Here is a 24,198-nt window from a genome sequence, read left to right as displayed (position 1 = left end):
ATTTACTGCCCAGATTTCGTCGTGGAAGCTTTGTTGTTCTTGGGAAGAAATCTGCTCTTGTGGGTTCAGGATCCAACCAGTCAGTGCACAGAAAGAGGGCAAGAGTGGGACACCTGGTAGATCACTCATGGGGACCCTCTGCAAGTTAAATTATCCATACTATATAACCAGTACAGGGCATGCATAAGACAGCTGTGGCACAGCAATTCTTCCCTTAGCAGAAGGGACTTTACTGCCCTCAGTTACCCCACAGAAACAAGCTTTACTTCTCCTTGCTCAGCTGCAGTGACTTTGGTATATTATCATGTCCAACACCAGCTGTTAGTGAGAAGACAAGTAGGATACCAGCCTGTTTACAAACCATTCCTCACAACCTGGAAGTAGAATTAATGAAAACATCTCAGATTCGGATCCTAGAGCAAGTTCTCTGCATGCTTGCTGGTCTACTTGCTGCTGCTGTGCAGGCTTTGCTGTCAGAGAGGACAATGGTTATCAATCACGTCAGAGCACTTTAACAAGGCAAGCAAGCGACAAACACCTCGCAGAATTTATGTCACTGGGGAAGAGTCATTAATTTGGATTTCCAGCTTCCTGCTCAGGCAAAATTAAAAAACAAAATATTGAATATAGAGTCGTTTGATTTAATGCACACAAATAGGTAATTGAGTATATATCTGCTGACCTTCCCTAAGAGGAAGGGCATAAATATTCCAGCTTGGTTTTACAAACCAAACAAACTCTTATAATATGAAAAAAGCAATTTAATTATTTTATGTATTATATATATTTGTTCACCTTGGTTTGCTAGGAGAGAGATTGATTCCTTTGTTAAAAATTATGTTTGGAAGGGGGAAAGGGCTTTAATTTGTATAAAGTGCATTCCGGGAATCAACATTCCCCCTGTTTGAAGGAGAAAAACTGTGCCATTAGATTCATTGGTACTGAAAGAAAAAGGCTGTAGGGTTATTTTGTTTTGGTGGTCAGGGGCTATTAATAAAGGTTGCTAGTGAGGAGGGGAAGTCATATTTTGCAGTGCTTTAGACCCTTATTTCTCTTTGCGTTCTCCACATAGGGGGATAGACATGAATAGGTCTACAGCTTTATTCTGATAGCCCAGCAGTAGCAATAGCTACACTTTGCTACTACGACTCTTAACACTCCTAACTGCACATTAAAATTAGTAAATGGAGTTATTCTGTTCCATGCACATTGTAAATTCCTACCCTTCCAAATACAAAATATCTACTTCCAAACCTCTTAAGTCCTAATTATTCCAAACCCCAGCAGCTTCCTCTCCTTCTGACTTCCTGACCCCTTTCGCCTCTCATAAAGGTGCAGCATCTCAGCTGAATACTCTCACGGGACACCTCCACAGGCCTATTCCTTTGTCCCTCTGAACCAGCTTCAGCAAGGTCTGGTCCAGCTGCCATGATCTACAAATCCTGCCTTCAGAAAGCTACCTACAAAAATGCAGGGCCCCACATACAGGACTACTTAAGGACTTCACCCATTTTCAAGCCTTGCTAGTCAGAGGGACAGCCTGAAAAATTCCTTTCCCAATTGCTAATCTTGGCAATTCCCTGGCAACTTCAGATGGGGTCCTCTTTTTTTGCTAGAATAAGATCCTGACTGCATTTTACTGTTCAGCAGCTTGCACTGAATTAAAAGAAAGTAAAAATCTACAAGCCATATGGAGGAAACACGGATTAATCGATGTAGGAAGCTCACGTTATGCGTACGTGCTTATTAGAAAAAGGCTGAATTAGAAACACTGCTTAGCTGAAACAGCTGACTCATGTTGCCAGAGACTGAATCGAGTCAAAAGTACTTTGGGGCTAATGGAAGTATGTCGCTCTCCCAGTCCTAAGCCAAGAAATATTTAAGTATTATCACAAGAAGCTTGTGTCTTGTAGAAAAGCTCAGTTCGAAGTTAATGGCTGTGAATCTCTCCAAGGCTTTGGGCTGGCCTGATAATCTCACCTCACAGAAATTCGAGAGATGTCCCTATGCAGAGCAGTCTGAGCTCATGCTATGCCCTTACATCCCAGAGTCCACTTGGAGACAAAAGAAGGAGAAAGAGTGATCAAGAGGTGGAACTGCTGTGAAATGCAGAGCAGCTCACAAAAGGGAGCTTAAAGAGAACTCTTCCCAGGAGGAAGGAAGGATAATTAGAGTTTAGTGAGAGTCACTCTCTTCCCTTTCAATGCAACTCATGAGGGATATGTGTTGATTATCAAATGAAAGAGGATAATGCATTGCTGGGAGACTGTGCTGTGCAAATATTCATTTGAAAATGTTTACACTACAAATTTAGCTCATTTCCTGCATATCTATGCACAGATGGTAATTTCCTCAGATTCAAAACTGGCTGAGAAGATGGGGGAAATGCTGACAGGAATGCTAGCAAATTCAAATGGATCTTCACCAAGCAGCAGCCCAAACATTTTGTTTTCCGAATCCCCTTCCTTTCTTTTTCTGCAGCTTTTCATTCTAGAAAATGGTAATTGACTTTGCACACTTCAAGGTTCATAATGGCCATGAAAAAATACAAGCAATTGCAAAGTATTTTTTAGCAAAAGATTCTGAAGCAAATTTGACACATTAAGAAGTTACGAAAAATTGAACGCTTCTGTCTTAATCCTAAAAATTCAAATTGCTTCTAATTATATCTTATTGCAATTAGTTACAAATTCTAATGACAGCCACCCAGCAGTTCAGTTATACCTAGTATTTTTCCCATATCTCATCTTAAGCTCCAAGTTAGTGGTGAGATGTGCATGGGAAATGTAAATTGTTGGATAGGTTTCCTGGCAAAGTCAGACACACACCATGAACAAATTACTTTTACCCAATTACTAATTTAAGACTAATTTGTTTATGTTTTAATTCTTCTGTAATTTGTTCTTCCTGTAGAACAAGTAAGATCCAACCATGTAGTTAACAGCTACAGCCTAACATGCATACAAAAATGATGGAGAGGTCACACTTGCTCCAAACTCTAGCGCTATCCCCCCTTCTCCATCCAAATTATTAAATTAATAAAAAATTACTCCAACTATAAAATTATTCTGGTGTCCTCAACATAAAAAGGACATGGAACAAGTCCAAAGGAGGGCCATGAGGATGATCATGGGGCTGGAGCACCTCCTGTATGAAGACAGGCTGAGAAAGTTGGGGCCGTTCAGCCTGGAGAAGAGAAGGCTGCGTGGAGACCTCATAGCAGCCTTCCAGTATCTGAAGGGGCCTATAGGGATGCTGGGGAGGGACTCTTCATTAGGGACTGTAGTGATAGGACAAGGGGTAACGGGTTCAAACTTAACAGGGGAAGTTTAGATAGGATATAAGGAGGAAGTTCTTTACTGTAAGGGTAGTGGGGCATTGCAATTGGTTGCCCAGGGAAGCTGTGAATGCTCCATCCCTGATGGTGTTCAAGACCAGGTTGGACAGAGCCTTGGGTGAGATGGTTTAGTGTGAGGTGTCCCTGCCCATGGCAGGGGGGTTGGAACTGGATGATCTTAAGGTCCTTTCCAACCCTAACTATTCTATGATTCTATGATTTAATGTAAATAATACAGCTATTTTATGTCTGGACAACTGCTTCCTGAAAGTGCAGGTGCAGGGCATACTTTCAAGCTCTTCTTCACGACAGTAAGACTTAAACAGAGGGTACTGAAGGTTATAGCTACACAGAAGAAACATGACTCCAGAGGATTAGAATTTAGAGCTATCATCAGGGGAGTTGTGAACAACACTGACAGTAAAGCTTAGTTCTGGTATATTTAAACTTTGATCATTTTGATTTCTTCCATGCCCATTAATAAAAAGTCAAGTGTACTGCAGAGAGCTGAATGAGTAGCAGAACGGTAGACATGGTACAGCCACAATCAGAAAAGGGCCTTTTCCCAGCATAATGAACTATGGTTTCTACTCCACACTCCCTATATCCTGTGCTCATTTCAGGTCCTCCAGTGAAAGCACATGGAAGTTAAAAATATTATTGCTGAGTTAGGACAAGCAGCCTTACCAGAGGGATAGTGTGTTTTGGGGGTCTACACCATAATGCTTGGAAGTCCTCTTGAAGACTTCAAGGAATAAAATCCATGCAGAAAGACTTGAGCAGCAGCCCTCACTTCCACCATGTAAAACATTTCACAGCTTGTCTCATTATAGCATTTGTAAAAACACTGTCTGAGAGCAGTGGTGCATAAATGAATTATTTAAGTTTTGCAGCAAATCACCCTGATCTTGCGTGCAGCTTCTTAATGTACTCTAAGTGAGCCCTGGGAGGCAAATCATAGCAGACAAGGGGTGTAATGTAAACCAAGTTTTATTAGCCACGAAAAGCCACACTACAACATTTATTAAGTATCAAAGACAGTGCATTTAAATAAATTTGATTTGGTAAATAATAGCCAACATGGTGCCTATCTTCCCTAGTTCCAAAGGCTTTTTTAATTTATTTTTTAAACCCAAACAAAAACATCAAACCCCAAAATAGCTGTTTATTTTCTTGTCAGTTCTGCTAACATAACAGGTCCTCTCTAGTTTGCAAATAGCGATTTTCCACAAATTACCATGTGTCACAAACAGTCTGCAGCTCTCTAGCCTTAATACTTAGCAGAAAAGTAAAAGTGCATTAGTATGTTATCATCCACTCTTTATCAGTGCAGGCTACGTGGTCCCTGCTGCCCTTAGCAGCCTGGGAAACAAACAGGGCCCAGTGCTCCCTGCCTTGTCCTCAATAAACAGGCCCCAAACACCCTCCTGTTTTCCTTTTTTAGGCAGCTGCCTCTTGTACTGCTAACACGGAGCAGACCTTCAAAACCAAAACTATTTCTGCCAGAGCTCCATATTCAATATGGTATGAAATCTAAAAGGCAGTGTAGCAAAGTCTTCTTCCATATCCCTGCCCTTTTCTTACCTCATTAATTGAATCTCAAGAAAAACCTAAGTACTGCCTCACATGCCATACGATTAAAACACAAATCATCTTTTATCTTTGGCCAAGGAGATAAGTCCAAGTCCAGACAGACAATAACAATAAAAAGAAATTAAATACACCGAAGTATTCAATGGGCAGACACTCACTGATAAATATTTAATGCTCCGATAGCACAATTTGGGTATTTGTAAAATGCAGCTGGTTTTCCTTTGATTGAGCATCTCCCTTGCTCTCTCCAGCTTCGGACTGCTATAAGAAAAAGTAAACTAGGAACTTCTCCATTTGCCCTGAATGCTGAACTAAGAGGTAGTGCTTAAAACCACCCAAGCCACATAGCCTTGTAGAAATGTAGTCCAAGTCCCCCATCTGTCCCATCACAGCAGAGAGCACAACTAGTGCACCAGGACTCCTCTATTGTGTGGGATATGATGCTGGTCCAAAAACCACCACACAAGCCACCCAAACAAGCAAAGATTGGTCTTTGCTGCTCTGAAGATGTGTAGAAGCATCCTGCTGCTACTCACACTCCAGACCACTGAATCCTGGGTCCCCTTCCCAGAAATCACTTGCTTTATTTTCTTCTATGATGCTGAGAAAGCAGACAGATGAAAATCTGGTGCTTGAGGCATGAAGGAAAACCTAGCAGTTTTAGACACAGAGCCCCAGTTAGCTTAGAGCCAATGCGGAGACTGTCTAAATCTAGATGGTGACATACAGAGCCTCCTCTAGGTGTGCAGAAACCTGTTGGTGCAAATAAAAGGCTTTTTTCATGTTGGTTTAGCTGAGCATCTCTCACTGAGCAATCTGTGAGCTCCAGAGATGACTATTACTTGGCATCCCAGCTCGTTCTGCCCTTGCTAGGGTTCAGCAGCAGAACCAACCATGTTGGTTCTTTGACCAGAAGTGGTAGAATTTAGCCTGAAATTCTGTCACAATTCTTTTGCTATAATTGTTTTTTTCATTTTCCTTCCACCTTCCTTCTCATACTAGAAGAATCCATTACACGACCCTCCTTTTGTGAAGGCCTTCCTATGAGCAGCTGCATAAACAGGACAACCAGATTTTAAACTGAAGAAAGCAATAAATTTTTTTTCTAACTGGAAACCTCCTACCACTTTTTGCCTTAGGTATTTACATTTTCCAAAGCAAATTTCTTTACACTTTTTCACTGACTTGCCTTTTTTCTTTTCACCTTGCCTTTAAAAACTAAAAATGACCCAGTTGTGAAACAAGGTAACTCTTTTTTTTTTTTTTTTTCCAGAAAATATGAACTATTTCTGTGTGATTTTTGAACTGAAATGGAATGGGGGCTTCTAGACAAAGATTTAATATCATGTAGTACAGAGTAAAAGTAGCAGATAAATAGGCCTTTGCTGCAGCAGCATGCAACAGATGTTTCAGAGGAATGAGCAAGTTTCACTTACAGTCCAGATGTGTAATATATACAGAATGAGCAATGGGAACCCAAAGGGAAAATGATGCCACTTATAGCCATCCATGAAAAGATTATTTTCCTATAGAAAGGAGCAATCAAACAGTTGTCCAACTACTTAAAACAAGAGATGTTCATCTTTCAGCCATCCACATTGGAAGAGGGGCTGTTGAAACTGGCCTGGGAATCCAACAGCTTTACAGAGCATATTGGCCAGAGCAGAATTGGCTTTCCACTATAAAACAAGCTATTGCTTTCCATACCTCATCACCACCAGAAAAATGAAACCAAAGCAATCACACCACTGCTGATGCATGGACACAACATATAATCACAGAAAATGCCATTTTCCCCACCTGGGTTTTCTATTCCTCTGAAGTTGTGTCCTTACTCCCTATATTCAGAACTATTCCTATCAAATACACGGGTTACAATATTTAATATTCAAATTTTAAATATTTCAAAGTTCAGAAGAAAAGTTCATTACCAAAGGAAAGTATAAACAAGGAGATGATAAAATGGTGTCATAAAATATGCTAATAATCCCTTCAACGGCATATCTTGCTGTTGTAATTAACTAGTAATGCATTCCTCCCATGTTTTGTAGAGTTTTACTGCTTTAATATATAACTGGAGCTCTTCAGCAGGATCAGTGTAACTCGATCACCATTTTCCTTTCCATCTAGTATGACCATGTTCAAGACTCAATTGCTGTGTCATTTATTGTGCATGTTTCCCAACAGACAGCTTTGGTAGAGTTCAACAGAGTCAAGTTTGATGGTTAAGTCTGTGTTACCTCTTCGATGCAATTGTGAGACTGCACCAAAGCAATGTTTTATATACAATTTTACAAGCCTCTCCCTTTCTCCACTGCTGTTCGCAGAAAATCTGATAACTGGTATTGATTGACAGCTTTTTTAAGTGAGCATGAGTAATCATGTCAGATTGAGTTACACTTTCTAAATGTTCCTAAAAATATTCTATTATCCTGATTATTGATCAAGTGAACGTGTTTGGTTTATAAATGTAATTTTCCTCAACAAAGCTTGTTTCAAGAAGGCCCACCATCAGCAACTTCGCAGCCCCTGGTCAAAAACATCTTGAATATTCATATTTTGGTTTTTTCCCTTGAAAGAAAAAAACCCAAACTCATTGGCCAATTTCATTTATTTAAGTGCAAATCAGTTCCCAGTGAAATTCTTCTCAGGGAGAAAGGAAAGCCAGGTCTGGAAAGCAAAACTGCTCCAAGTCATGTTCTCAGTGATTTCAGTAGCCGCGATTTTCCAGTGCACAGCTGGAAGACATCTCAATAGGCCAGTAAGCAGTCACTCCAGTAAGCTTTTAGAAAACAGCTCCTTTAGGATGCTTTCATATAAACTCCTAAAACTCAGAGCAGCAAAATTAACTAGTCACAAGCCAAAATTACAGGGGGACAACCTGCAAGCTTGCTTCACTTCACTACAAATTGTGCTGGGTAAGTGTCGGTAAGATCTGGACTTGGCCTCAAAAGTGGCTGCAAGTACCAAAGCCTCAAAATAGGTAACTATTGGAAACTGGCCCTGAGTTGGACTTGCTTGGAATATTGTTGGCCCTGAAGAGGACTTGCTAGTGAGGAACTTCATCTCTTTGAGTTATCCCAAATGAAGTTGGTTTGATGCCATACATACGCAGGGATGCTTTTTGGTGCATTCTTACATGCATGCACAAGTCAGAATTTTAGCTGTCTGCTGTTTCTGCAAGCACAGGAAATACACACAGCACCCATAAAGCAGATCAACTGACTTTCCTTTTAAAACACTGCTTTCAGACAACTACAGTCACTTGGAAAGAAACTGCTCAAACTGGGGGTTTTGTTTTCAATTCAGATTTGGGGGAGCTGCTGTTTTGATTCTGAGGTTTGTTGGGTTTATTTGTATTCAGAAAACTATTGAGGTGGAAGCCGGGAAGTATCATGTGAACTGGCTGGATCACCACACCAAGCAAAATGAGAACTGGGGCTACAAATGTCTCAAAATAAACACACGGCTCTCCACATTACTTTGCTTTTCTCATACTTTAAAATATTCTTCCAACCACTTAACTGTTTCATGCTTTGAAATAAAAGCCTGAAATTTGTCAGCAGCTGCTCTGGCATTAGATAAATGCCTTTTGGTACTTCATAAAAAGTTACCTAAAGTTGGTCAACTTATAAGCCTTTAGGGAAATATAATAAAATCAGTTCACACCTAATCAGAAAATATTTCTTTGACTTCAGCAGCTAAACTCTCTCTTGCCAGTATCTCCAGTGGGGCAGCTTCTGTCTGAAGCTGCAGAGACAAAGCAAGGCTTTCCTTAAAATTTCTTCTTCAGGTGCCAGGCAGGGAAGTGAAAAAAGGAAAACGTCTCCTGGAACCTCAAGGGTCTCCTCCTCATTGTTCCTGTCGTACCAGATACATACACTGCGACTTCTTCACAACTGAATGAGAGTCCCATAAATAACACTCACTTTGGCTACATAATCCTGATTTATTCCCAGAGAGTCTATGTTGTACCCTGAATCCGGCCAGTATGGAAGAAATATTATGGCTCTAAGAGAGGATCACAGAGCAGACATGCTAGAAAGGCTAAACTAACTTCGCCATATTGGCAAAGGTACCACATTTGATATGATTTTTGGCATCTAGCTTCAGAAATACTTTTAAGACAGTGTAAAACAGCTGTGGACCTGTGTGACTGCACATCTTGAAGAACATTCATTAAACTTCATTAGACAGCATAACCTATTTTTTTCTTTCTTTTTTTTTTTTATCCCCCCCCCCCAAAAAAAAAATCATTGCCCTATATTCAACTTTCCATTTCAAAATTCCTCACTAGCTAAACGCTGCTCTTCCTTCGGCATTTAAAATTTCCACTGACTTTGGGGAGAGAGGACTTCTGTCAATGATGCATATTCTGAAGATCCCACTGGCAATACAATGAAGGACTGCAGTGCTAGAACTACAACAAATGGAATATTTGACTCATGGTGGTAGTGCCAATACAACCTCCTTCAGCTTATGCTGCCATGCCATAAATACATTGTGGGTAATGAAAAGTGCCCTGTATAGGAAAATACTATTAGTCTATTTTTGTCACTCAATTTGCCCCAAATAAACAACGGGATGCTCAGCACAGCTTAGTGCTTCATGCATAACTATGCTCATAGAAAAAAATAACTATGAAAATCTGATACTACAAATATTTCTGAATGCACAAGTTCTCAAAATTTTTAAATATTTTAATATTAAAATACATAAAATATTTTAAAGTATATAAAATAAATTTAATATCAAATACTAAAAATCTAATATTTTATTCTATTTAATTTAGAAAAAGCAATTGTTAACATAGGAATACACTCCGAAAAGCTCAAAGACAGGCTAATAAGGCCATGCATCTCCAGTTTATACCCACTGATGGCTGAGGAACTGTATATACAAAACCTTTTCATAATAGAATCATAGAATAGCTAGGGTTGGAAAGGACCTTAAGATCACCTAGTTCCAGCCCCCCTGCCACGGGCAGGGACACCTCACACTAAACCATGTCACTCAAGGCTCTGTCCAACCTTGAACACTGCCAGAGATGGAACATTCACAATTCCCTTGGGCAACCCATTCCAGTGCCTCACCACCCGCACAGTGAAGAACTTCTTCCTTCTAGCTAACCTGAACTTCCTCCGCTTCACTTTAAGCCCATCACCCCTTGTCCTATTGCTACAGTCCCTGATCAAGATGCAACACAATTTATGTATTAATAGCTGTGGGGATTAAACACAGCTAAGAAAGCGTTAAGGTACAAATGCTTTCAGGCTTACTCACATACCCAAAGAGGCAAGACTCAAGTTCTTTTGCAAAGCAAAAAAAGGAATCTATTAAAAAGAACAAATTGTGTCGATGAGTTCACCACATTTCAGAAAAATCTCATCTAATAATTCCAAGTCGTTTTACAGAAACAGCATTTGGAGGTATTAGTAAGTATCTCAGGAAAGAATTTCATGAATGGTCTTCATAAAAGTGAAAGAGAACAACACACTTCCCCAATTACACAATTCTTACTGTTCTCATTCACTGTCCTTTCTTTCAGAGGCAAGGGTTTTTTTTCCTCTCTTTTTAATAAAGGTAATATTTCTGAGAATAACTGGGATAAGTATAGGGCTGTTTTACCACCTACTTTCAGAATATTGCACAATGACTTGTCTACGTGTACAGTCATCCACATGCTTAGTCTTACTGGAAAGTCAATCCAATGTGTAAAACCTGCTGTCCCAACCCCTGTGTATTCCCTGACCTTTCTGAGCGACGCTGAAAATAGAAGGAGTGACTATTGCTGATGATTTGGGACTTTTTAAGCCTACAAGAAGAGTATGTACGGGAAGGCTGGCATTAGTTTTTAGAGTCTGTGGTTTGTGTTATCACATTTCTGTGAAGCTTAGTTCATTAATAGGATTCTTCCTATAAGAAGTTCCTCAAGGTACTTGTTCACAGTGCTGCCTGCAGGAATGGACAGAGGAAGAGAAGATCTGAAATGAAAATGCTTAAGAGCTAATACAGAAAATTATTGTCAAATAGACTTGAAAAAAATACTCTCAGCGATTTCTTAAGGGTTTCAGGGTAACTCTTAAAATATCTAACAATATTATTCTTATTCAAAAAAGTGAAAGGTGATTTTCTTTTACATGTATTTTTTCTAGTAATACACTATTAGGCAATAATGATTAAAGCTGCTGTTGCTGCCCTAAGTATTTTCTAATCTAAGATGCCTCCATACCCCACATGCAAACTGTGACTAAGTTACAGGTGGAAAAATAAAAGAAAGAAAATAAATCACTTTTTGGTGTAGCTTCACCTGGAATGAAGGCAAAGCTGTCTTTGGACCAAGCAGCAAGTGTGACCTCATGATTTCCTGGTGTTGGGAACTGCAAGCCAGCCTCCACTGTCAGCCACACCTATGTCGACTCATGCAATTCAAATTAAGCAACTTGAGTTATTCCAGATTTGCATTACTACAACTGAAAGGAGAAGATGGGCTTTCAACGACTTTTGCAGGCTTCATTGGAACGTGGATTTGTCATGTTTACAGGAATCTGATGTTTTCATCGCTGAAGAATAGGAATAATGAGGAACAAGAGGTATATAATGGTAGTCAAGAGTCATATTTATGTTCCAAATATGGGTGGGGTATCTTTTGGGGGTTTCTTTTAATCCTTAATATCAGACATATATAGAATCATAAAATAGTTAGGGTTGGAAAGGATCTTAATATCATCAAGTTCCAACCCCCCTGCCATGGGCAGGGACACCTCACACTAAACCATGTCACCCAAGGCTCTGTCCAACCTGGCCTTGAACACCGCCAAGGATGGAGCTTTCACAACTTCCCTGGGCAACCCATTCCAGTGCCTCACCACCCTTACAGTAAAGAAATAAAACAACACAAGCCCCATTATACTCATGGTATTCAAATTCTGGGCCAGCCAGAAAATGGTGAAAAGTCTAAATATGCCTTGAAAAATCCCATAAAATTCTCCAAAATGTGAAATCCACAAGACATAGGACATAGATGCATGCAGTCAATTTAAATGACTCTCAGGAAGACAATGCTAATAGTTCCAGGGCATATAAATATATTTTCATTAGTTGGATTGCATAAGGGTTGATAAAAGTGATCTCATTTTCTCCTTAAAGAAACTTCAAGTTTCTTCAGAAACATGAACTTCTGATTTTAACACCCACTGGAAAGCATACTTCTAAAGGTCTGAGGGACAGTTGAGTATGAGTGATTTAGTGTCACACACGATGAGTCTGTAACCTCTGTGACTCTTTAAAAGAAAAGGAAGAAAAACAATTTTTCCCCAAGTGACATCTGCTAAAATTATGTGTCTGGTAGCCCCTGCTTGTAATTAGACTGGAACCCGGGCAAGAAGTGACATGCAAAAGTGACAAAGCAAAAATGAAGACGCTATCACACACAGTCTTTTAGAAGAAAAGTTTCTCAAGGGAAGTTTTCCCTGTAGATTAAATTAGACACTTGAAGAAGTTTCAGCCTGTACCTTAACCAGTAGTATTTTCAACCTTCATTTTCCCTGCTTGCCACTTGGGAGAGCAGGATCTATCCTTCCAAGGAACAGATTATGAGACAGGTCTCATTTACAATTAGGTCGCTGAGAATAAATGTCAGCTTCTTGAAAAGACCTCACAATATACATACTTAGGTCCTTTGGACGGAGGTGAATTCCATCCCTAGCAAGTTTATTCCCTGTATTGAGTACTGGGGCCATATCAAATACAATTAGCTTCACTGCAACTCAGTGGAACTCATTATGACCAGACACCACCGAGGCCAAGGTCTTGGCTGGAATCAAAAGGGGCATTTATATGGTTATGGAGACCATCTATAGTTACATTAGACAGGACTAAAAAACCCACACACATTTTAAAGAACTTAAATCTCTAGGTTTTAAGCCAGAAGCCAACTTTTCTCTGAGAAGTTGTGAATGAAATTTTCCTTCTAAGTAGGTGTTTCAACAGTGGTGGTGGGGAGAAAGAATCTTCCCCCTCTGTAACCATGGAACAGTGTCTCATAACCATCTGTGACATTCCAAGTCTCCTCTGCAGGCTCTCTGCATTCCCCATACAGGGCCAAACTGCCCAGCAGATGTACTCCTTTCCTCACCTGGAAGCAGGCAAGATAAATCCCACTACTATGCACTTTTTGGCTTCCTATGCCTGAAGCATCTGATGTTTAACACTGCTGCCTCAACCACTGCACTGACACATTAGGGCAATTTCTCACTTATCTCAACCAGACCTACACAACTTCTGGGATTCAAACCACTCTCTTTTTATATAATAATAAAAAAAATAACACAGCAACCAAAGTTGGTCCTTTCCAACCCTAACTATTCTATGATTCTATGATTTGGATCACTGTTGTTACTGCAAATAACAACTGAAGCTGAATCTTGACAAATTCAAAACCAAACAAGGCATTAATTGTACATGATCAGGATAAATGAAAACTTCTGAAAGGTGTAGGTGGTCCCCAGAGATTGCATTCCCATTCCCTGCTAAATGACATTCTTAAGACTGAAGCTTCAGCTCAGTGCAACTTTTAGGTATGTCAAATAAGTGACTGGCTGAGACTCTCATACCCTGTGTTAGGCAGTAGGGAAAAATAGATCATAGAATCACAGAACGGTCAGGGCTGGAAAAGATCCTAAGAGCAGCTAGTTCTACACCCCTGCCATGGGCAGGGACACCTCACCTAGACCATGTTGCCCAAGACTGTCCAATAATGAGGATATCGCAAGATCATGAATAGATGATCTTCAGGACTCACAATCTCCAAGCTAACAGTTCTCCAAATGCATTAAGAGGTTGAAATTCTCAATTGCTATCCCCGCTTCTTGGTCCCTCTTACAGAATTCCATTCTGGAAGGACATAAATATGAACACAGGATGGGGCAAAAGGGAAAGGAGAAAGAAAGTAAGAAAAGGGGGCTACATACCCAGCCGACCTTCTGATGTGCTGTGCAAGAGATAGATGCACACTCACAGAGAATAGTGGGGGTGCCAAAAGGAAGGAGAGAGACTCCACAGGGTCTCTTGGGCAAATCCAGGCCTGAGTTTCACCACAGCAACTGTAGGGAGAGCACGGCCTAATTCTTTCCACAGTCAATATGTGCACAGGTGTGCTAAAGCGAGAGATTTCTGCTGCACGACACCAGTGACACAACCACAAAGAGGAAAAAAAAAAAGGGGGGGGGGGGGAGGGAGAGGAAAAAATCAATAATAGCTGGACATTCATTTAAACAAATGCATCATCCCATAAACAGTGCAGCAGCTTTCAAATGTAAACAAGAAAAGGTGAACTTTGTTCACATTATGTCTCCAGCTGTTTTGTGTTTCAAGACTGTGCGCCACAGCTGGGCTGATGAGCTCTGAATCCTGGGAAAAGGGGAAATATTTAACCTAACTTAAACAGAAAGAAGCAAGCCTCAATGGTGAGAGATAACAGGTGGGAGTCGTGCTCTGCTGCTGTGCCTGGAGGGTAAAATCTGGCATGCAGAGGTAGCTTCAGAACAAAAGTCGTCACAGCTGCTGTTTGCTGTTCTCCTCAAGTCCTTCCCTATTTATTCAGCATCACTGACAGCACCCTAGCAACATTAGTTTAAGTCACCATCAATTGTTATAAAATTAGCTCATGGTCCTGAAGCCTAGGCAAGATGTGGGCAACAATATCTGCACGTCTGTGCGAGAATACGCTGTTAAAATGCATGTGTAAGCCTTCCCCTGGCCCATTAAAATACTGAGACAGCTGCAGTGAAACATGGGGTAGGTTTTTCCAATCCCTAAACCTAAAAACCACTCTCAAAAAAAGAAGCTTAAGTGCATTCCCCATCCATATTTACAGGACAATGGTGTTAACATAAATCACCTTCCTTTATTTTAGCACAGGGGAAAATCTGATGTACACCCTCTGCCTCTTAGTTCTGTTGCTGCTTTCTCTGCTTCCAGCTTGCTTTAATGTCAGCCTTTAAAGACTTCACCAGTCCTCTGGGTCTTGAGCCTCTTCCTTAGGCACTAAAGTCAAATCCAACATAGGCAGACTTACAATGTATGTTAAAATTGAGTGCTCAGGACCACCCTTGTACTGGCACAGCAGACCCCTCCTTCTGTACCACCAGCATGCTGTACATAACATGCAAAGACTTAATCCATTACAGCTCCAAGGTATTTGCTGTTATGGGTTTGCAACAACCAAATGGAATATGACAACTACTTGAAAAAGAAGCATCAAACAAGCATAACCTCAAACTAGCACTGAACCTGCCCTTCCTTTTCTAATTTTCATCATTACTAAAAAACCCTAATAAATTTCAGAGTCATTTCAGAGAAAGAAAATGCAATAGTCCAAACCCATCCTCCTTCCGAGCCACTGGCAAGAACTCAAGCAGTTTAATAAAACCCCAACATGTGGGCAGCAACGTGTGAGCTCATTTTACTATGCAACATTCAGCAGGATTTCTCTCTTTTCCTGGGGCCTTCTCAGGACCACCAATACGGATGCAGATGCCGGTTATTTAATAACAAAGAGGGACAAACAAGTACAAAAATTAGTGAGGTGGCAGCTTGAGCGGCATATTAGAATTGCCTAGCATCTTGTTTCCATTGCATAGCAGATTCAAAAGATTCACATCAGCGCATATGCAAATGACCGTATAGGAGAGGGTTTTCAAAAGCAGATCTGCAGGGGAACTTTTGTGCTCTGGCACTATTAGAGACTGCGTAAGAGGATGAAGTTACAGACTGGACCAGAATTTGGCACAAAATATCTCTCATGCTGGCCTTCACAGGGGCCACAAGCAACAGTCAATTAGACAGGTACTTTCCAACAGAAAGGACCGGATTTTTACAAACAGAAGCACTAAGAGCGTAAGGCTCAGAAACACCTTCAAAAACCTTTCAGTCGGCCCAGAGCAGTCATGGAGGTTAACCTACAGCCCCACTTACTCCCAAATGTTCCTGAGCATAAATAGTGGGACTCTGACTGCCCCTGTTCTCTGCATGGAGAGCAGCCAGGACCTTGCACACAGCCATTTCTTCTCCAGTCGTATGGGAAAAGAGCAGTGCTGCTGAACGCGGGCACTCCTTAATCTCCTTCATAAAGGTCTTCCCCTCAGAAATGTTGTTCAAGCTGCTGCTGAAAACCCCAGCTGGGATATGGGCTTTACTGGACAAGATATTCATTGTTCGATTTATGGCTTGACTGTACTTGCAGAAATGTATTTCACTTCAGCATCAGATGAGATGGATGAAGGGAATCAAGGGAGAAGTTCATCAGAGGGTTTCTTTCTTTATTTGATTTGTTTTCTGAATCACTGAAATGAAGATGTTTGTCTAGCTCAGCGATGGGTAAACATCTTTGCTTTTCCCTGCATGTCATTTTTTCACTGGTAGGATTTACAAATTCTAACAGTTGCATTTCTGAAAGAGATACAGAGGCACGCAGAGACAAGAAAAAGGGAGGAAAGTTTTCTACCTGCCAGGAGCCAAAATCTGTTCAGGATTGTATTCATGTCAGTCTGCAGTAACCCCAACATCATCAATTGAGGAATGCTCGTGAAAACAAACACAGAATCCAATTCCATTCAGAGATACAAAACAAATAAAAAGAATCTCTAGCCTGAAATTCCAAGAGCAGAAGAAAACCTACAGTTACATTGACCTTAACAGATCTCAGAGATGAAGCTCCCTTCTAGGAGAGATGTATTGCAAGCACCGACTGATAATGCAGGACAACACAGTGGTTTGAGCAGCATGTGTTTTATTTCACTGCTGAGTACCAGGACTGCCATGAAACCCAGGAGAGGGAGGCTCTGCCTGGATGATGGACGTCTCTAATGAGGCTTGGTCACTCTGTGTGAAAGAGTCAACCTTGTCAACCTACAACACGCTGCCAGAGCACAATCTCATGTGTTATCATTCAGCTTATAATGGAGCTACACTTCCATACATGTGCTTGTGAGCATATTTTAAAGGCAAACCAGGATTTACCATAGAGATGTAAAGAAGGGACCATAAAGGAGTTACTTTTGAGGCTTTCTAAAGTATGTTCAAAGTAACCAGTCCCCCATATAATGTGAAATCAAAGAGTGAAAACCTGCCAGAAAGGATATTAAGACTCTCTTGATTGTGAAGGCTCATAAAATAAATGTGTTGGTTGTTATGGATTAAAGTGTGTACCAAAAAGATGAAGGAACACCTAGCATCTGGAGTCTATATTGTAGTCTCTAAAATTCCTAATAGATCTGTGTCAAAAAAAGATATACTGAGATTAATAGGCTAAAATGAAAACATATCCCTTCAAGATGAACAGAAAAATGTTTAGCCAGAAGTAACACAATCCACGGGATTTAAGCACTTCCAAAACTCACAAGGCTGTCATTCCTCCAAGCATTTCACCAGTTTCTGACCTTAAGATTTATCTAAAGGTGAACAATACCTGAACTTCCATTTCACTGCAAATTCTAGATTAGGAGAAACTAACAAAAATCAATATGCTGCTTTCTTTCCTCAGCACTCATGACATCTGCAAGAACTGGCTATGTCAGTGTCCAAATGCAAAATCTCTAGGCTCTACTTAGATAATTTAGGAATAAACCAGTATTAGCAGTTCAGTTGGTGAATCTTTGCAAATTGATCTAAAACCACCTTACAGGTTTCACTATGCCTTTTAAAAATGTGAAGATATCATCAGAAATCAGTTCCTGTGACAAAACATCCCCATGATGCTACTGCTTTTGAAGAATTAAGATATTCTATGTTTCATGGCTGACAGCATCACCAAACACAGTTTCATAGCTGTGGTCTACCACCAATAAATAAATTCTCTGCATATCCAGTTATTTCATTTTATCACTATTGGAGGCCTTATCTTTAGCACTTAACCCTGTTCATACAGCTCTGATAGGACAGCAGGATCTGTAAGGGAGACATAAAAATCCTCTAGGGCCAAATTTACATACCTTGGACCCCCATCTGTTCAAAAGGGCCTTTTTAATATAAGCCAAAATTAGTATCTCCCTGCTCCTTTCACACGGCTCTTCCAACGTAAATCCAAGGCAAGGATATGATGATTGTTCTCTAAACACTTAAGTTAGTAGCTGTCATTAACCTCTGTTGAAAGAGACTGCTAGATTTGGGCACTGTTCCTTTGGATTTCTACAGGGGAGTCCAGGAAACCTCCACTGCCTCCTCCTTGCTGTTGAATAGAAGTAGGAAAGTCTTCTCCCAAAGCTGGTGCTAAGCCAAGAAGCACCTACCAAGGACTAGAGCTGAAAAAACCTGCATTAAAACAAGTGAAGCTCTCTCAATATAGATCAAACCTGTCCTGCCCAGAAAACTTCGACATGGACAGCAGCCTCCCAGAAGAGCATCAGGGAAAAAGCACCAGGAAACAGAGGAACAGACTTTAGACATACTTGGTTCCCTGCAGAAGCTGGTCAGAGAGGCATCAGACAAGGGAAAAGGAGGTGGGTGCGGAGAACTGCGGTAGATACACAGCTGTCTTCTGTTAACATCTCCAGGCTTGAGCTAACCAGGCTTTCATTAGAAGATGAACCACACCTGGCTCCTGATGAATCCTGAATGCCAGCTTCACTTTTTAGTGAGGTTCTTGCTTCTTTTTCAGTAACTTTTACTTATCACAGTCAAGGCTTTTTTACTTTCTTTCCTCAAGACTGCCCCTCATAGGCATTTTTTTAAACACTGGGAAGGAAACTCTGGTTGTACGTGTTCCAGGCCAGAGTTGTGACACAGCAAATTTTATTTGGATTTTTAATAACTATATATTGCATTTAATCACCAGCTTGTAATTTCTTTTTATTAGGTTTCTCTTAAAAATTCATTAGCAATCATGAAATGTAACAATATTTCTGTCCTTCCATCTACTATAAAGACAATATCTGCCAGAAACTGTATGTAATGACTGTAGTGCTGTTTAAACCATTTACAAAATGAGTTCTTCCTACTTTCAAAATAGCTCAAAGGCAACTATGAGTGCAATTAATTGGTCCCCTATGATACTGGTACACACAGATTGATAAACTCCATGAGGATAATTTCGGCAGGAATGACTGAATGGCTCAGAATTTCAAGTACTTTATATCTCTCTAGGTTTTCTCACAAAGCCCTTTTAATTTTGAAAATCGTATTTGTTTGCTCTCAGTCAGATTCTCTTTCTTCCTCTTTTCTTCCTTCCTGTGATACTTTTCTGTAAGATAACTGCTTAGTTCCAAAGACGAGTCTACTCATACTACAAAATGCTAGAAATTTGCTCCTATTTCTTTTCAAGTCCATCCGAAATGTGCCAATAAGACACACAAACAGCACATCTGGAGGACACGCTATAAAGACCGTATCTGCTATAAAGACAATTCCACAGCAGTGCACATAACCAATTTAACCCCATTTTGACAACTTTGCTACAGTTATTTTCAGTGAGGGGAGAAAGTAGGGTTGAACCTTTGGCATCCCAAACTTCTCTTCTACTGCAGTAGCACACTCTAGTAAAAACATCTGCAATACTGAGGTGGATCTGGAATTGCTTTGGGTAAAGGAAAAGCTGCATTTAGCACACTAGACTGCCCTTCATGTACAGCATTAGCGCTGGGGGGGGGGGGGAGGCATATATAGCTTCAAGTACACAAGTGCCATTAAAATTCTTTTCCTCTTGGATGTGTCTTCCATTTATACATTTGTCTTTGTGTCTTTTGCTTAGTTCACCCACTTCTCTTTTCACCAGACACCTTGCTGTTAGTGAATGCCTTATGTCTAAGGGTGTATGAGTCACTAGACTTTGAGACCCCAGATCCTCAAGAGGATATGAAACTTGATAAAACAATTCACTGACTCTTTTGTTAGTAAAAGATACAACCAATTCCCTCATTATTAATCCCCATCACCAAAAAAAACACCTCAAAAAAAAAAAACCAACAAAAAAACAACAAAAAAACACCCCCAAATCACCCCAGCAAACAAAAAGATCAGGGGCACTTGAAAATTAATGTTTCAAAAAGTCCTGAGAAATTCCATGATTCCCTGGTTTCTGAAAACAACTGGATTCCTAAAGATCAGAGGATGGACTGACCAAGTCCATCCAAGAGGATGTCTAACCAAGTCACCTACACTACTCTTATCTCAGTAACTGCTCCCTTGAAACTTGTGAAATATGGTGACACTGTTACTGAGCATTAACAATGATAACAAAAACAAGGCTGCCATTTTGTATTTGGACTGATCAAGAAGGGGCCTGCATTATACATACAGATGCTTATACCCACTATAAAGGATAATTTTGCTGTATTAACTCCATAAATTTGATAGAGCCAGCAAGGCTTCCACTGCATAATAGCTTAATTTTTCATTCTAATAATAACTGGCTGCCAGTTGAAATGAATGGGAGCAAAAACAAACATTTCTGTTCCATGACATGATCCATGACAGATGTACAGTTTAGGAGGCCCTAGGGCAGGGTATTCCAAGCCTCTCCTCCCTTCACCCAACGGCAGTAAAAGCATTAACACCAAGAAAAAAGACTGAACTGTAAAGGAACTCCTAGGAAAATGACCCAGCTATCCTCTATTTAATCCACAATTGGCAACATGCCTGATTTAAGACTATGCTAAGCATCCAGGATTTTCTAAAGTGCTTGCAGACAGTGTGTATAGTAAAATATAGGCCTGTAAACTACAGAGTATGAAACGTCCCTCTCTCAATCACACCCAAAGGTTTAGTGGGGCTTTTTGCTTTGGCTTCTACTTGCTCTATTTATGTTGAGAAACCCCCTTTCCCTTGGAATATACAGAGAGGATTAATAACTTGATTATTACTGTTTATTATTGATATCCATTTCATGTAACGCAACATGAAAACATGTATCCCCTTTAAAAAAAAAATAAAGAAGCCAACGTGCTTGAAGCTTGACAAATTTCAGTGAAAATGGGGCTGCATAGTTTAGTGCCAATAAGTTACTCAGGCTTTATGTGAGTATTGATTTATCTGCTAAATGAAAATGAATAGCCACCATATCTGCTGCATTGTTTTGCTGCCTCTGCAAGACAGAGCACCTTCTTAAAGAAACCCTAAGTAGTTTTAAAAGGTGAGTAGACAATGCTATCTTTGCAATCTTTGAGTGGGAAAAATCCACTTTAAGAGCCAGATATTTGTATTACTTTAGAACAAATGCTGTCAGTGGCAGGAATGGGCTTTGTGCACATTTAGGATAGATTTTTAGTGTGGGGGCTTTGTTTAAGTGAATAAGCAAGAATTCATGCATCAGCCAGGAAAGTATCCGATTGCTCTGTGTGTGAGGACAGGACAGTGATGAGATTCATGAGATTTAGCATGTGGGTCATTCCTTTGTATTTTGTTGGGGTGCAAAATTCTCTAGTGATTTCAAGTAAAGTGTCCATTATAGGACAATAATTATAGTAGTGTCTGAGAGGCTATCTAATTGGATAAAAAGGAAAACATATCATTAAAACCCTTGGAGCTCAACAAAAGATGGCAAGAGAATAGAAATCACCCTATGAAAGACATACTCAGGATCAAAAATGGCACATGATAAATGAATACAGAACGATAAACAGCAATATGGCCTTCTGAAGCTGCTGTTTGGCAAACATATTGTTGCAACACAGACCAGAAAGGGTGACCCATGTTTGCCTAATGCTAATCTTCAGTTGCTACTCATCATCCAAGAGCACCTGGGCTCTACCAAGGGATCTCAAGTCCCCCATGCCAGCCATCTACCAGGTTTCCTGCTTGCATCCAAACCCAAGCAGAGAAGAAAAGCTAACTACTGCCTGAAAATCAGAGCTCTCTTCCTCAGTAGGCATGGATGAGCTCAACATGGCAGACAGGTCTTCAGACTATGAAAACCCTCCTACTTAAAGCCTTAGATTGTGGTTTGTCACAAGTACTGTGGGGGACAACCTGTTCTTAACCCAGAACTGATGAGTATGCCTGAACTTCATTGAAGGTAGACTGGATGCTGTTAAGATTCAATCAACCATTGAAAAGCACAAACGTGAAGTGAAATTCCAAAAAGGAAAAACATAAAGTCAGTCAGAAATCTGACAATGCTGGTATTCTGCAAAAGTAGCGGGGGCTTCAGTCCTTCCTGAAAGATCCTTTCATAGAAGTAAACTTTATTATCTCCACAGTGTGTTGGGAAAATGGAAACAAATTAATGTGATACAAGCTTGGGCTTCTGATTTCCATGGTACGAATATAAAACATGTTCTTGATGGAAGATGCAAAGCAAAGAATATTTTATATGAAGAAGGTATTCCAGCCTCCTCTTTCTGTGGTTACAAGTGGTTTACCACTAAAAGTAAGGTCATGTTAGAGCACACCTTAAAGGAGCTGAGAAAGGTTACAGAGAAGCAAAACATGGCTTTGGGAAGAAAAACACATCTTGTCTTTCACATGTTCTCAGATGGCCATGCTTAAATATAAGGTTAGAAGTAAGCTTACCCCAGCCTAGCTGACATGAAGTTAAACAGGTCTGTGATGTCTGCTGAATCAATTTTAGTAGTCAGTCAGTTCATCCAAATGTACAGACTCTCTGTGAAGGTATCCCGTCTTTCTAGTGAAGACAGACACTAGGAGTTTATGCCAACCATAAGCCACAGCAAAAAGCTCTATGGAAACACAGAGATACATGGTATGTATTTGTATTGTTGAAATCAGATTTTGACTTAATGGATCCTGCTAATATCCGAAGTGAAACTCCCTTGATGCAAGCCAAGTGACCGGGTAGAGGGCAAAGAGGAAATCCCATCTTTCTCTTGCTATTGGACTTCTGAGCACACTATCTCAGCTTGTTTTTTCCCGTGACTAGAATCAGAGACTGTTGCTGACCATGTCAAATTTGGATTAAAAAGAACCCCTGAATCAAACTCCTACTCAAAGGGTGATTTAATGTTCAAAGGAAAGGCATGAGTTCAAATCTCTCTCTCAACACTTTCCTTTGATTCCTGTAAAACAGACAAACATGTTTTGTCTGACTCTTTTCTTCTGCATGAAGAGTCAAGTGAAGAGTGGCCTCTTCAGAAAGCCAGTCTTTGTGTTTGGGGGTTTGTTTGTTTGTTTTATTTGTTTTTATCCCACTTTACCTTAACCCTTTATGTGAAGGCTTTAGCTTGTCATCTGTTAAAAAACCTCAACCAAATATGATACTAGTATCACACACTTCCACTGGCTGGGTTATGCAGGACCACAGCAATTTACTGATGGGAAAAATCCACTTTTGTTATTTCTGCAGAAAAACATGTGAAGTGTTAACTGGGGAACTGAACAGCACCAACCTCAGAATGGTCCCCTTGTCTGTGTCTTGCAAAAAAAAGACAGCCTTTTCCTATTTTAATTCTATGCATAAGTGCATGAATGCTGAAGTAATATTCACATGCTGCCAGGCAGTTCCATATGCCAGCTTTTTCTTTCTGCATATATACCAGTCTCAGGTAGCAAATACTGTGAAGCCAAGTTACACATTGCCTACATTTGCATACACGTAGATCCATGCATGTGTATTTTTCCCCAAGCCAGACAATCTTCCCTGTTTGGCAGCTAGATCTGCAAAAGGAAAACCAAAATCCAGAGTTGTGTGAATCTCTTTGAAAACAACAGCAGTAATAAATTTAAGCATAATCACAAGGCTTCATCCAGATCCCACCAGCTCTGGTGGTCCTTTATCTCACTACCACACTAGCACTAAAACAGCTGACTTCTTGATCATGTTGGTCACTCCTTCACTGCTTTATCATCCTACTCCTAACCACGCAGTGGCAGTAAATGGGGGATGTTCTCTGGGTTTCTATTAGAAACCTCATTACTCCTCCTTTCTTTCTTTCTGGAATTAAAAATGTTTAAATTAGTTCAATATGTCTTGAACCTCTTCAGCACGCTGCTGTCCGACTCACTTCCAAATTGAAGTGCATATATAAAAAAAATTGAATCAGTTCAATGATTTTAAATCACTCTTCAATGTGCAAAGTAATTTAAAATTACTGGAGTGCTTCCAATTTTTATTAGTCCTTGAATTTGGAAGTGATCGAGGTTCTTCTGGGCATGTGCAGGGCACTGTGACTTAAAATTATTACGTCTACGCTTACTCCTTCTTAAAAAAAACAGATTTCACTTCACAGCAGAAACTGCTGAGAGCTACTATGAAACAATTTTAAAAAACAAAACAGGGGCTGCATAATTCCAGGAAGCATCAACCTGGAAAAAACTCT

At 40.2% G+C, this 24,198-nt stretch overlaps 2 long non-coding RNA genes across 3 annotated transcripts in view; both read right to left on the bottom strand.

Annotated features, from left to right (window-relative positions):
• Positions 1-24,198, bottom strand: part of LOC134159920 (uncharacterized) — a 277,126-nt gene that overhangs the window by 174,571 nt on the left and 78,357 nt on the right. The gene's annotated exons all lie outside the window — the stretch shown is intronic.
• LOC134158250 (uncharacterized) lies at positions 7,808-14,306 on the bottom strand. Of its 2 annotated transcripts, none has more exons than XR_009962679.1 (5): positions 13,903-14,306; positions 11,223-11,493; positions 10,218-10,885; positions 9,270-9,350; positions 7,808-8,791 (listed from the first exon to the last, which is right to left on the bottom strand). It is a non-coding gene; the product is annotated as an uncharacterized LOC134158250 (long non-coding RNA). The 2 variants fall into 2 exon arrangements; XR_009962680.1 differs by having other exon boundaries at positions 10,218-10,263.

This window comes from Pezoporus occidentalis, unplaced genomic scaffold (assembly GCF_034315485.1).
Source record: "Pezoporus occidentalis ecotype Australia unplaced genomic scaffold, CSIRO_AGI_Poc_V1 ctg10, whole genome shotgun sequence".
Taxonomy (NCBI): Eukaryota; Metazoa; Chordata; class Aves; order Psittaciformes; family Psittacidae; genus Pezoporus; species Pezoporus occidentalis.
The sequence above is the reverse complement of the archived record's forward strand: the minus strand, read 5'-3'. Positions and strand labels throughout refer to the sequence as shown.